This window comes from Macaca thibetana, chromosome 7, assembly GCF_024542745.1.
Source record: "Macaca thibetana thibetana isolate TM-01 chromosome 7, ASM2454274v1, whole genome shotgun sequence".
Taxonomy (NCBI): domain Eukaryota; kingdom Metazoa; phylum Chordata; class Mammalia; order Primates; family Cercopithecidae; genus Macaca; species Macaca thibetana.
In genome coordinates this window covers 137,026,024-137,039,233 of record NC_065584.1, presented here as the reverse complement: position 1 = coordinate 137,039,233, position 13,210 = coordinate 137,026,024, and the positions used below count along the sequence as shown (strand labels likewise).

General features: G+C 39.3%; 2 protein-coding genes across 9 annotated transcripts in view; both read left to right on the top strand.

The window, feature by feature from the left end:
- The window catches only part of ARPP19 (cAMP regulated phosphoprotein 19), a 974,666-nt gene that overhangs the window by 816,453 nt on the left and 145,003 nt on the right, over nucleotides 1-13,210 (top strand). The gene's annotated exons all lie outside the window — the stretch shown is intronic.
- Nucleotides 1-13,210, top strand: part of ATOSA (atos homolog A) — a 133,314-nt gene that overhangs the window by 10,017 nt on the left and 110,087 nt on the right. The window contains exon 2 of one of the 3 annotated variants that reach the window (XM_050797924.1): nucleotides 9,642-9,758. The exons of 1 other annotated variant lie outside the window; for it this stretch is intronic. The gene's annotated coding sequence lies outside the window, so the exon portion shown is untranslated. The remainder of the gene's footprint in view (nucleotides 1-9,641; nucleotides 9,759-13,210) is intronic. One more of the 3 variants, XM_050797928.1, reaches the window with a different exon arrangement.

Genomic DNA, 13,210 nt, shown 5'->3' with positions numbered 1-13,210 from the left:
ATTTTAATTATGTGGTAGGACTAGTCTCTCTCCCCTTCCCCTCAGTTAATCTTCCTTTTCGCATTTTTAAGGTATTCTTGTATGTTTTTTTCTCTATATTAACTTTATCAACCTGTCTAGCTCCAAAAAAAACATCTTGTTAGTATTTTTGAGATAATATTAAATTTATAAGTTAACTTAGGGAGAACTGACATTTTGATGATTTGGTATTCTAACCAAGAACAAGGGATATCCTTCCATTTGTTAAAGTATTCTTTGGTTAAATATATGTTGAGGTAAATATATTAAAAAACTGAACCAGAAATTACTTCCATGACAGAGGTAAAAAACAAGTAGTTTATTTTGTTTGCTTTCCAATAAAGGAAAGCAACAACTTAAAAACAATAATAACATACTGCTTAATTATCTTTAATTGTGCTGAGGAATTACAGACATCTTGGTCTGCAGCATTCAAGTTTACTAGACAGCACTTCCTTAAGTGTGCTCTAGATAAATATGAAGGGTAGTTGCTTCTAGGTATGAAAAGTCTAGTCACAACAAGGCTTTTTTTGAAGTGGTCTTGGATCCTGTTGAGAACCTGAAAGCTATGGTTTGAAGTGGTCTTGGATCCTGTTGAGAACCTGAAAGCTATGGACGATTTCCCTCAAACTACATAAGCTTACAATATTTTTTGCAGGGGAGCAGAGGGGGCAGAGACCCCCCTTGAAACCAATACTTAGATACTAGTTTTGAACTCCTACACTGTGGGTTATATATTACAGTCTTACAAACCTAGAGAAGGGTAGGCAATAACTTTACACATGGACAATAATACATATTATTCATGCCTCCCTATTTCTTTTGAGGGGTTCATAACCTAAATTTGTTGGCAAGCAAATTTTAATTTGGTATGTAAAGTTTCACCAAGAAGATCATAGAGTTGTTCCTGTAAAGAAAAAAAAAAAGTAGTAGAAAAGAGAATTAGCATCTACCTTCTTCCTCCAGTGATGGTCAATCTTTTCAGTTAATTTCATGTTAACAATGTAAACTTTAGATTTGAAAAATATATACATTGAAAATACAGTAGTTGATGGCATACCCATGCATATTCTGAGCATTAAGGAAAAAGAAGCTGTGTTGTGATTAATCCTCAGGTTTGGAAATCTCACTCTAGAGCTGAAAAATCTAAGAGACAAAGGCAAGAAGGCAGAAGACTGAATGCCACTAGTATCCTTCAGATTTCCTCAAGCACTAAATCCGAATGCTACAGTAAGGGCCAACAGTAAGACACGGGCATGGTGCTCCTCTGCAGGCTAACCTGGGCACATTCCCACTTGATATCACATTCTAAGGACTTGCACAGGATGCCTGCTGGGGAGATAAGGCTGGAGGGGGCAATATGTGTGGACAGATTATAAAAGGCCCTGTTTACTACCACAGAGTTTAGATTCTCCGAGACAAAAGGAACCCTCAAAATGGAATGGCATGATAAGATCTGGTTTTTTTGAATGAGTTACTCTGTTGGAGAGTGAAATGGGAGGGTGAAGAGGCCTTCTGAGGCAAGAAGACTTACTCAGGAAGCTGTACAAGAACAATAAAGGCCTTAAAAGGCTGTGCAGGCACAAGATAGGATTAAAAGGATTTGGAGATTGGACCAGGAGCAGGACCCATCAAGGATGACCATATTTACTTAACAAGGATGTGGGAATGTTGGAACTTGGAGGTCCCTTTCCTTCTAGCCAAATAATCTTCAAAGACATTTTTCCATCTCCTGCCTGACTACAACAGGAATAAAATGTTCTTCAGTCCCAACTGCCACCACTGTGAAGGCACAGACAAGAAAGAGGAGAGGAAGTAGAAAGTAGATAGTAAACAAAACAGGTACTGATGGTTAGGAGGCTAACCTTGTCACGGTACTCAGTGATTTCTGAGCCATTAGTGGCTTAACCTAGGTTTTTATTGGTCCGAGGCTGGGGCAAGCTTATGCTAGCACTGTGCATTTATGCAGTGCTTTTATTTCCAGTATCGTATCTGTACTTCTTTTTTTTTTTTTTTTTTTTTTTTTTTTTTGAGACGGAGTCTCGCTCTGTCGCCCAGGCTGGAGTGCAGTGGCGCGATCTCGGCTCACTGCAAGCTCCGCCTCCCGGGTTCACGCCATTCTCCTGCCTCAGCCTCCCGAGTAGCTGGGATACAGGCGCCCACAACCGCACCCGGCTAATTTTTTGTATTTTTAGTAGAGACGGGGTTTCACCGTGGTCTCGATTCCTGACCTTGTGATCCGCCCGCCTCGGCCTCCCAAAGTGCTGGGATTACAGGCGTGAGCCACCGCGCCCGGCCAGTATCTGTACTTCTATTTTCATTCTCCATTGTATTCATCCAATAATAACTTTCTTATTTTCACTGAGTCAACTGGCAGTATGTTCTGGACTATATTAAAACCGTTTTCCAAAGTTTTGCCATGGCTCGAGTTTCCAAAATCACCACCACTTCAGCAAATTTGGCCAAGTTTATTTATATTGTTTAGTGAGTAACAACATACAAATGGTAAATGAAGACAGTACAGTAATCTTAAGTGTGTAGCTTGAATTTTTACTTATGTATACATCTGTATAACCACCCTCTAGATAAAAGTATACAACATTTTCTGTACTGCATGAGATTCTCTTGTGTACTTTTCAGTCTGTTCCTTGAAAGGTTAATCACTATTCTGACTTCTATAAACATCTTTTCGTTGTGCTTATTCTTAAACTTTGTATAAATGAGTCACACACTAGAACTTGTTTGTGTCTGATTTCTTTCACTCAACATGGTATCTCTATGTGATTTCTTCAACTTGTTGGAGCTGATTTTTTTTAATGTGCAATATTCCATTATGTAAATCTATTACAATTGAGCATTTGGATTGTTTCATCTTTTGGATATTATGAACAAAGCTGCTGTGAATATAATGTACAAATGAGAGAACATAGCACTAATTTCTTTTGAGTATAAAGAATGGAATTGCTGGATCATAAAGCAGATGCATGTTATCTCTAGTAGAAACTCAGTGGTTTTTCAGAATAATTGTATTATTGTGCATGTTCCCCCAGCTACGAATAAGAGTTCTACATCCTTGGGCCAGGCATGGTGGCTCATGCCTGTAATCCCAGCACTGTGGGAGGCCGAGGCAGGCAGATCACGAGCTCAGGAGATCGAGACCACCCTAGCTAACACAGTGAAACCCCATCTCTAATAAAAATAGAAAAGAAAATTAACCAGGTTGGGTGGCACATGCCTGTAGTCCCAGCTACTTGGGAAGCTGAGGCAAGAGAATCACTTGAATCCAGGAGGCAGAGGTTGCAGTGAGCCAAGATCACGCCACTGCACTCCAGCCTGGGCAACAGAGTGAGACTCCATCTCAAAAAAAAAAAAAGAAAGAAAGAAAGAAAAGAATTCTACATCCTTAAAAACACTTAGGATTGTCAATCTTTTAAATTTGAGCCTTTCTGGGAGTGGTGGTAGTGGTTTCTTATTGTGATTTTTAACTTGCGTCATCCTGACGAGTCATATGAAGCCCTGGTGAGCTTTATTTCATTATTTTGACCATTTGGATATCTATCTTTTCCAAGTTTCTGTTCAAGTCTTTGTCTAATTTTTTATTGGGCTGGTTGTCTTTTAATAATTTGTAGAAATCTTTTTTTTTTTTTTTTTTTTTTTTTTTGGTAATAGTAGTTCCGAATTGTTTGTTAGATATATGTATTGCAAGTATCCTCTAGTCTGGTTTGCAAACATTTATTTATAAGCAAATGTAACATTATGTTCTTAACCTAAAGGTTATAAGAAGACTGGGGAAAAAATTCTAAGGTATATTTTGGCATATTCTTATGCATTAAAGAAGTGAGTCATGTTTCAGATAAATTTTTTAAAAAAGTATTTAGTTCATTTCAACTAGCCATTTATGAAGCATCTGTTCACATCTTCTAAGGGTTCCAAGATATGTAAGATAGGTCCTCCCATGAGGTGTTACTGTGGAGAAAGAGAGGCAAGTGGGCAACCAAGACTGCTGTAAGATGTGAAAAGCGGCGTATAACATGCTACAGGAGCAAGGATGAGGGAGAAACTCATTTGGCCTGAGACGGCAGTATTGGAAGAAGGGAAGTCTTTGAAGATGGAGCAAGAGTTTCCATGGTTGTTCAGGCTTTGCAGGAAAAGGGAACATAAGAAACAAATGCCCAGAGGAATGAAAGGGCCATATGCCAAGGAGCAGCGGGTGTGGTGGTCAGAACATAGGATAGGAGAAAGAAGGAATGATTTGTAATAAAGCAGAAAAAGCCAAGTGAAGATGGGAGAACCTTATTAGCATTGTTAGAACTTCAGACTTTTATCCTGTATGCTAGCCAGACACCTCAGGATTTTCAAATTATGGAAGTAATAAGATCAGGTCTGAATAGATTAAATATGATTAGAACATGGGTTTTTCATCTTTTCTGGCCTTGAACCCCTTTGGCTATCTGATAAAGCCCATGAATCCCTCAGAATATAATTTATATTAGGTTAAATATCATATATTTAATCTTTGTATAAATTAAAATACATAGGAATTAAAAGGAATTCAATAATTTTGAAATATAAAATAGTTCTTAATCGTGATACTTGCTCAATTATTAGCACATTTAAAAGAATCTAGTGGTAGGTCTAATCATAATTTCAAAGTAATGCATATAAATGATACCTTGAGATATGTGTCAACTTTAATCATGTTATGAAAATATCTAATTTCTGTTGGTAACAGTCACTGGTACTGCGGTTTGTTGCTTACGTTTATAAGCATAAAGGAAATGCTAAATTTCAGTTGGATGTAAATGAAAATAAAAGCAAACTTTTCTAGAATTCACAAGGTCACAGACCCAGTGAATCCTATGCATATATGCCAAGCTAGGACCCTCTGTAATGAGAAGGACACCCCAGCTGATAGGATACACTGGAAGAGGGGGTAAGTGAAAGGCAGGGAGGCCAATTAGGAAGCTGTTTCAATGATCCAGATAAGCCTGAATGGAGGCTGTTGTGGTTGGGTAGAGGGCAGTGGCTAGTATTTGGAAATAGAATCCAGGTGTGTATATTGCAGGGTGTGTAGGGGAATGGGTGGGGAAGCGGGAGGGAGGAATGGCTAGAGGAGTTCACTGAGGTTTCTAGCTTGGGTAAGACAGATGATGGCAGACTAAGCCACACTAGCTCTTACCTGGGTTGCAGGAATAGCCTACTGTTAGTTAGTTTCCATGTGTCTGCTCTTGCCCCACTATCATCTAATTTCAACAGAGCAGTCAGAGTGAACGTTTTAAACATAAGTAAGACCACATAATGTCTCTGCTCAAAGCCCTGCAATGACCAGTCCTTATGATAGTCCCTAAAACCCCATGTAATCTAGGCCTCCATCCCCTCTCCAACCTCATTTTCTACTGTCTCCCCACCCACATTCATTGAGTTCCAGCTGCAATTGCTCTTCACAAGCATATAAGGGAATGCTCCTGCCTTGAGCCTTTGTGCTGACTGTCCCTTGGCCTGGAACAGTCTTCCTCTAGATAGCCACATGCTAACTCCCTTAACTCCTTCATGTCTTTGCTCAAACCTCTTCAAGTCTTTTCTCCCTTAACCTCCTTCCGATGATGCCTACCCTGACAACCCTATCTGGAAATGCCTTTCCCCAAATCCCACTTACTCTGCTCAATTTTTTCCTGCCTCTCATATCTCATACCATTTATTCATTTATTGTCCCTCTCAGTCTACATAGCAAAAATGAGTCCCTGCACACTCATAGGTGCATGAGGACAAGATTATTTTTGTTCACTGTTCCAAATATCAACAACAGTGACTGGTGCAAAGTAGGTGCTCAATAGATATAGTAAGAATGAATAGGGAGGATTTTAATCACAAAGGAAGAAAAGGCAGGAGAGAAGTAGAAGCTCTCAGGGAAGAAAGAGAATGTTGTTGATTTAATATTGATTTGGAAGGATCTGTCAGTCATCCTGTAGATGTAGACAGCTGGGTAGCCTGGAGGGCAGGAAAGGATGGTTTATGCTAGAAATGTAGATTTGGAAGCTGATTGGCACAGGGAGACAGATAAAGCGTGGACTTGTTCAGAGAGTACTTTAGCCTGAGCAATTTGGTGGTAAAATTAATATTTAAAAAGTAGTCAGGGCCAGGCATGGTGGCTCACATTTGTAATCCCAGCACTTTAGGAGACCAAGGTGGGTGGATTGCTTGAGACCAGGAGTTCAAGACCAGCCTGGCCAATGCTGTGAAACCCCATCTCTACTAAAAACACAAAAATTAGCCAGGCATGGTGATGCACACCTGTAATCCCAGCTTCTTGGGAGGCCGAGGCATGAGAATTGCCTGAACTCAGGAGGTAGAGGTTGCAGTGAGCCGGGATCACACCACTACACTCCAGCCTGGGCCATAGGGTAAGACCCTGTCTCAAAAAAAACAAAACAAAAAACAGGGAAAAAAAAAAAAAAAAAAAAAAAAAAAAAAAAAAACAAAGAATAATGGGGACAGTATGGTGATTGTCCCTGGGAAATCAGTGAGACAAAACATATTTTAAATTTAAATTTTAAAATGTGTAATAGATTTTTTTCTTAGTACTCTGGCAGCAGTGCTGTTGTAAAACAGTGGAGTTCTATGTATATCATAAACGTTCTATTTTGGCATTGTGTGTATTTTGTATTTTCTAGCTTATCTGATAATAGGGCGTGAGGTCGAATTTTCATGAGTTCTTTTTTTTTTTTTAATTAAAAAACTAGAGATGGGGTCTGTCTATAGTCCAACTCCTGGGCTCAAGCAATTCTCTCACCTCGGCCTCCCAAAGTGGTGGGATTATGGTCGTGAGCCACCACACCCAGCAAATTTTCAGAAATTCTTGAGTCTCAAAGTAGAAATGGTAATTATTTGTTTTAATTCTGAGCAATCATATATTAAAACATACTCAGCAGGCCAGGAGCAGTGGCTCACGCCTGTAGTCCCAGCACTTTGGGAGGCCGAGGAGGGCAGATCACTACAGGAGTTTGAGACCAGCCTGACCAACATGGAGAAACCCTGTCTCTACTAAAAATACAGAATTAGCCAGATGTGGTGGTGCATGCCTGTAATCCCAGCTACTCGGGAGGCTGAGGCAGGAGAATCATTTGAACCCAGGAGGTGGAGGTTGCAGTGAGCGGAGATCGTGCCATTGCACCCCAGCCTAGGCAACAAGAGCGAAACTTCATCTCGAAAAACAAACAAACAAAAACTCTCTCTCTCTCTCTATACACACACACACACACACACACACACACACACACACACACACACTCAGCTGAGGGATTAAGTGGACCATATAAAGAGATTCACATGAAACATTACAAAATTCTATGTTGTATATTTGGAGGAAATATATAAAAATGCAAAGCAGTCACACCTTATGGTGCGCTTAACCCATTAATTTAGAGAACTTGAGCAAAAGAGAAGAGAGAGCGAGGTATCAGAGAGAACAATTTAAGTAGTTCAGACACACATATCTGCCATTCCACTCGCCTATTGTCTTCTACATAAGTATGAGAGGCAAGGCTAGAAGTGGTTTTTCTATTAAGTTGGTATTAGTTTTTATCTGTCTCTCTTAGAGTAAGCATTTCACTGTGCCAAGTGCAATTCTAGTATTCCACATAAATTTTTGGAATTAATTTGTTAAACTCCATTAGAAAATATTTTGGAAATCTTGACTGAGATTACGTTGACTTTATGGATTGAGAAAGGACAGACAAGATCTGTCTTCCAATTTATTTAGATCTTTTATGCCATTTTTCACAGGTCTTTAATGTTTTTAAATTAGATTTATTTCTAAGTGATAGTATGGTTTTGTTTTTGTGAATAGACCCCATCCCTTAACATTTTCTACCCAGTGATGATATACTAGAAGCTATTAATTTGTAAAATGTTGGTCATATATCCAACCGCAGTACTAAATTCTATTAGTTCTGCTAATTTAACTATATTCTCCAAAATAGTTTTTTTTGTTTTTTTGTTTGTTTGTTTGTTTGTTTTGAGATAGAGTCTTGCTCTCTCACCCAGGCTGGAGTGAAGGAGCATGATCTCGGCTCACTGCAACCTCTGCCTCCTGGGTTCAAGCAATTCTCCTGCCTCGGCCTCCTGAGTAGCTGAGATTACAGGCATGCACCACCATGCCCGGCTAATTTTTGTAGTTTTGGTAGAGACGGGGTTTCTCCATGTTGGCCAGGCTGGTCTCAAACTCCTGACCTCAAGTGATCCACCCACCTCGGCCTCCCAAAGTGCTGAGATTACAGGGGTGAGCCACTGCACCATGCCCAAAATAGTTTTGTTTCAATCTTTCCATTTGTATGTCTCTTTTGCTGTTTTAGCATATTGACTAAAACTTAAAGTGGCAAAAGATATTCTTGTTCTCGACTTTCAAGGAATGCTTGCTTTGAATGTTTCACTATTAGGCGTGATACTTACTATAAGGTTTGGTAAATGCTCTATAAGAGAGTTTTGTGCCAGGCATGGTGGCTCATGTTTGCAATCCCAAGGTATGGGAGGCCAAAGCATAAGGATCAATTGAGGCCAGGAGTGCAAGGCCAGCCTGGTCAACAGAGTAAGACTCCATCTCTTAAAAAAAAAAAAAAAAAAAAAAAAAAAAAAAAAAAAAAAAAGGCCCTGTGCTGTAACTCACACCTCAGGAGGCTGAGACAGGAGGATTGCTTGAGTCCAGGGGTTCCAAACTGCAGTGAGCCTGATTAAGCCACTGCACTCCAGCCTGATCAACAGAGTGAGACCCCATCTCTAAGAAGAAAAAGAGAAAGTTTTCAGGCTGGGTGCAGTGGCTTGTGCCTGTAATCCCAGCACTTTGGGGCCAAAGCAGGACAATGGCTTGAGCTCAGGAGTTTGAGACCAGCCTGGGCAATATGGTGAAACCATGTCTCTACAAAAAATACAAAAATTAGCTGGGCATGGTTGTGCATACTTAAGATCACAGTTACTCAGGAGGCTGAGGCGGGAGGGTTGCCTGAGCCTGGGAAGCAGAGGTTGCAGTGAGCAAGGATCACGCCACTGCACTCCAGCCTGGGTGATGGAGCAAAACCCTGTATCAAAAGTTTTCCTTTCTTTTTAGCTCTCAAAAACATCTTAATAGGAATGAATATTAAATTTTGTCAAGTGTAGATTTTGGCATAAAACAATCATTTGCTTTCTATTTTCTTCACTCAGATAGTATGGCAATTTGTATTAATACATTTTATAATTTTGAAGCAGTCCTACATTCCTAGGATAAACTCTTGGTCATGATGTAATATTCCTTTAATACACTGCTGGATTCTGTGCTGATATTTCATATTTTTCTTTCTATGTTTAGAGTTGAGATTTATTTCTTATGTTTTTGGGGGGATGGAGGACTACTTTTCATTTTGGTTTATTAGGATTATGTTGATCTAAAATGAAATGGGAGACTCTTTATCCTTTTTCTTTGCTCTGGTCAGCTTATTAAAAAAAAAAAAAAAAAAAAGGCAAGATCTGCTCTTTGATGGTTTAGTAGAACTTTCTCAAACTCTTCTGGGCCTGGTATCTCTTCTTGGAGTGGATCTTTGACTCATTTTCCAATTTCTTTTTCTTTTCTTATTTATTTATTTTTGACACAGGTCTTGCTCTGTCTCTCAGGTTGGAGTACAGTGGCGTGATTAAGTCTCACTGCAGCCTTGACCACCCGGGCTCAAGTGATCCTCCCACCTCAGCCTCCTGAGTAGCTGGGACTACAGGTATGCACCACCATGCCTGGCTAATTTTTTAACTTGTTGTAGAGACGGAGTCTCACTATATTGCCTAGGCTGGTCTTGAAACCCTGGGCTCAAGCTACTCTCCTGTCTCAGCCTCCCAAATCTTTTCAGTTTCTTAGATGATGATCAATCTATTTGGGTTCTCTACCTATTCTTGATTCCATTTAATAGTTTATAGTTTCCTTAAGGCCATCTATTCATTTTAGTTTTCAAATTTGAATGTATAAAATTACATATAAACCTGATAATTAAAAGTTACTTGCTGTAGCCACAGTTATCTTTCTAATTTCCAATGTTGTTTGTGTTCCCAGAGAGTTGCAGACATTTAAACTGCAGCCTATTTAATTGAAGACAAGAAGAGAATTTCCACAGCAGTACTATAGCAACCAATAAGACTAAGTCTTATAAAGCAATTAGAAGTTCAGGTGTTTAGGGATTTGGGTATCTTGGAAAGAAAGCCTAAAATGTTTGAATGATAAAATATAAGAGCATTTTTACTCTCTTGATGCTCCACTAAAATAATAACTAAAGAGTCCTAGATGGATAAGCAGAGATTGACTAGGTAAAAAAAAAAAAAAAGCCCTAGAAACTCAGAAGCGTTTAACAGGGCTCCCTCAACTCTCCACTCCCCCTGGGCCATCTTATCTCTACTGGGAAAGACATTCATTCTTAATTTTAGTTGGTCTAAGAAATATAACATTAAAATCCTTTGCTTGACTATTGAGTTACCAGCAGGATCATCACAGAATGCATCAATGTCAATTCCTTGACATTTCAATTTCACCAAGCCTCAGATTCTATCTTCTCCATTTTTCTTCATCTAGTTTAATGAATCACCTGTATCTTTATTTTCAGTCTGTTATCTTGGGCAATCCATGCCATTAATTTTCAGTTTATCTTTTACTTAGGATGAGGAAAAATGGCCAGACTTTTTATTCCAGGATTCACTCCATTTACAGGTGGCACATTACCCCTGTTGCAAAATTCTAGCATATCAATGTCATTTTCTCCTTTTCTTCTGTTGGATTCTGCAAGTCTCATCTTGTTACGGTACTATACTTCTGGCTCTACTTAGGGGCCATGTTCTACTTAACAGTTTATGGTTTTGTCAGCCTTCTTTCTGTTGTTCACTTTGTTTCAGATGTGCTAAATTTTAGAAAGCTCTGAACTAAGCTGTACTTTGATATAAATATCCTTAGATTAAAATGTTAACACATGGGTTTTAATGTTACATCCTTATTCATGTAATATATTCGGAAACCATGAATATTTAAAATGAAAGCAAACAAATGTAAATCACATGCTTCTGACATACATTAAGTTTAGGTTTCTCCGTATGTATTAAGACCCAAGGAGTCTAAATATTCCAGACTAGACCATAGCACAATCCAGGCAGGAGTCATGTCAATCTTATTCACTACTAAATTCCTAATGCTAGTACATGTCTGGCACATAGTAGGTTATCAGTACTTATTATTGATTGAATAAGTAACTGACATAGATATAGGGAATCTAATTCAATAACGCATTAACTTCTTCACTCATGATTTGAAAGTGATGTAAAATTGTATTAGATATTTTCAAGTTTCAAGTATCAGAGATGTTTAGGTTGCCTTTGTTACAAACTTGTTTATTGGAAAGATTCACGGAGCCTTAAAAGGAACACAAAAAAATCTCAACAGGTATACAGTCAAGTTTCACAGAAAAATGGACCATCATTGCCATCATTCAGGACTGGCAGTACCTCCAGCAGCCTAACTATAGCTTTTGGCTTAGGAGTACTTGGTATCCATTCAGAATCCTCTGTTGTTCCTTTCTCCATTGCTCATTGTTAGGGAGGCTTCTGTGTCTGCTCCAGCTGCCACTAACTCTGCATGTCTGATGCACATCACTACCCTCCCATCAGCACCATCATAAAGAATATGATTGGCCAATCACTAACCATGAGAATGTACTTCTTCCGTTGGGCTCAGTTCTCTAGCACTGAGCAACTTTGTAGGCTGCTTGCCAGCCTATAGAGTGTTGCCTTCAGGTCAGGTATTGATTGCTGGTTCAGCCACTTCTGGCCAGGGGAGTTAGGGTCACATGGCCAAAAGGGAGCCACAAATGAGGCAGGTACACTGAGGCACCTTTCATGGCCTAGTGCTACCTTACTATTAAAGGTAATAACCAGGGGCTGTCTTGTGTCAATAGCTAATCATCCAAATAGCTATACTGATTTTATTTCATATTCATGTTTCCATGTCTTCATAACATCTTTGCTATGTGAATTTCATTGGCTAGACAAGGCATCAATACCCAGTCACGTTTCCAAGAATCATGGTACATTCTGATGAAGAGACAGAAATGAGCCATGATTTACTGAGAGGAAAATGTCATGTATATAGCACACTGCAAAGAAATTCAATACACGTATATTTTTGAATAAGAGCTAGGGACATTTTTTAGTTTTTCACATGTGACTGCCTACAAATCAAACATTTCTGAAGTATATTACTCTCAGAAAAACAATTTCTGCAAAACCTCTGCATGTTGGATTTTGCTGGCACACATCGAGATCATGGACAATGTTTTTTGGGGGGATATAGTACAAACGATGTTGAATTCCCAAAATATGTGCCTGGGATAAAACTAACTATTCTCAGAATTATATGTATCGTAATAACCTGGTATGAAGTAAGGATTTGATTCAAAGCAATGGCACTGTGAATTTCCCAACTGTGGGTTATTTTCTGAATACACAGTGAGTTCAACTGGGCCCAGGCTACCTTTCTCCATCTGTAAAGTGTTTCAAAATTGTTCCTTCTCTTTTGGGTGACATGATTGCCAGATCAAAAAGATATTTCTCAGTCCTTGTCTTATTCGACTTTTCCACAACAGCCAACATAGCTAAACACTCTTTCCTTCCTGATAGACCATGGCACCAATATGTTCATCTACTCCCATGCAGCAGCCACCGTTTACAGGCTGATGGCTTCTGAGTACTATACCTTCAAATGAGACCTCATCCTGAAATCCCAGAGCAGAATCTTTTTCTGTCTTCAGAATGTCTGTCTAGATGCTGTGGGTTTTCCAAACAAAATGCATCTGAAACTAAGTTCTTTTGGTCCTTTTCTCCCCCACCCCCATCTCTCAGTGGCCAATCTGATCATTCTCTTGTATTTCCTATCTTAAAGTACATGGTGACCTACCAACTATTCTGAGGAGGATTGATGACTGACCTCTCTTTCCCTACAGCCAGTCACCACCAGAGATCTATCAATTCTACCTCCTAAAACTCTCTCCAGTCCATCTTCTCTGCTCCATCCTGCTGCCATTGCTTTAGTTCACATTTGCATGAGCTTGAGGTTGGATCACTGGAATAACTTCTTTGCTACCACCTCCCCCACCATTCTCTTCCCATCTCCATCTTCTGTTGTTGAAGCAATCTTTCT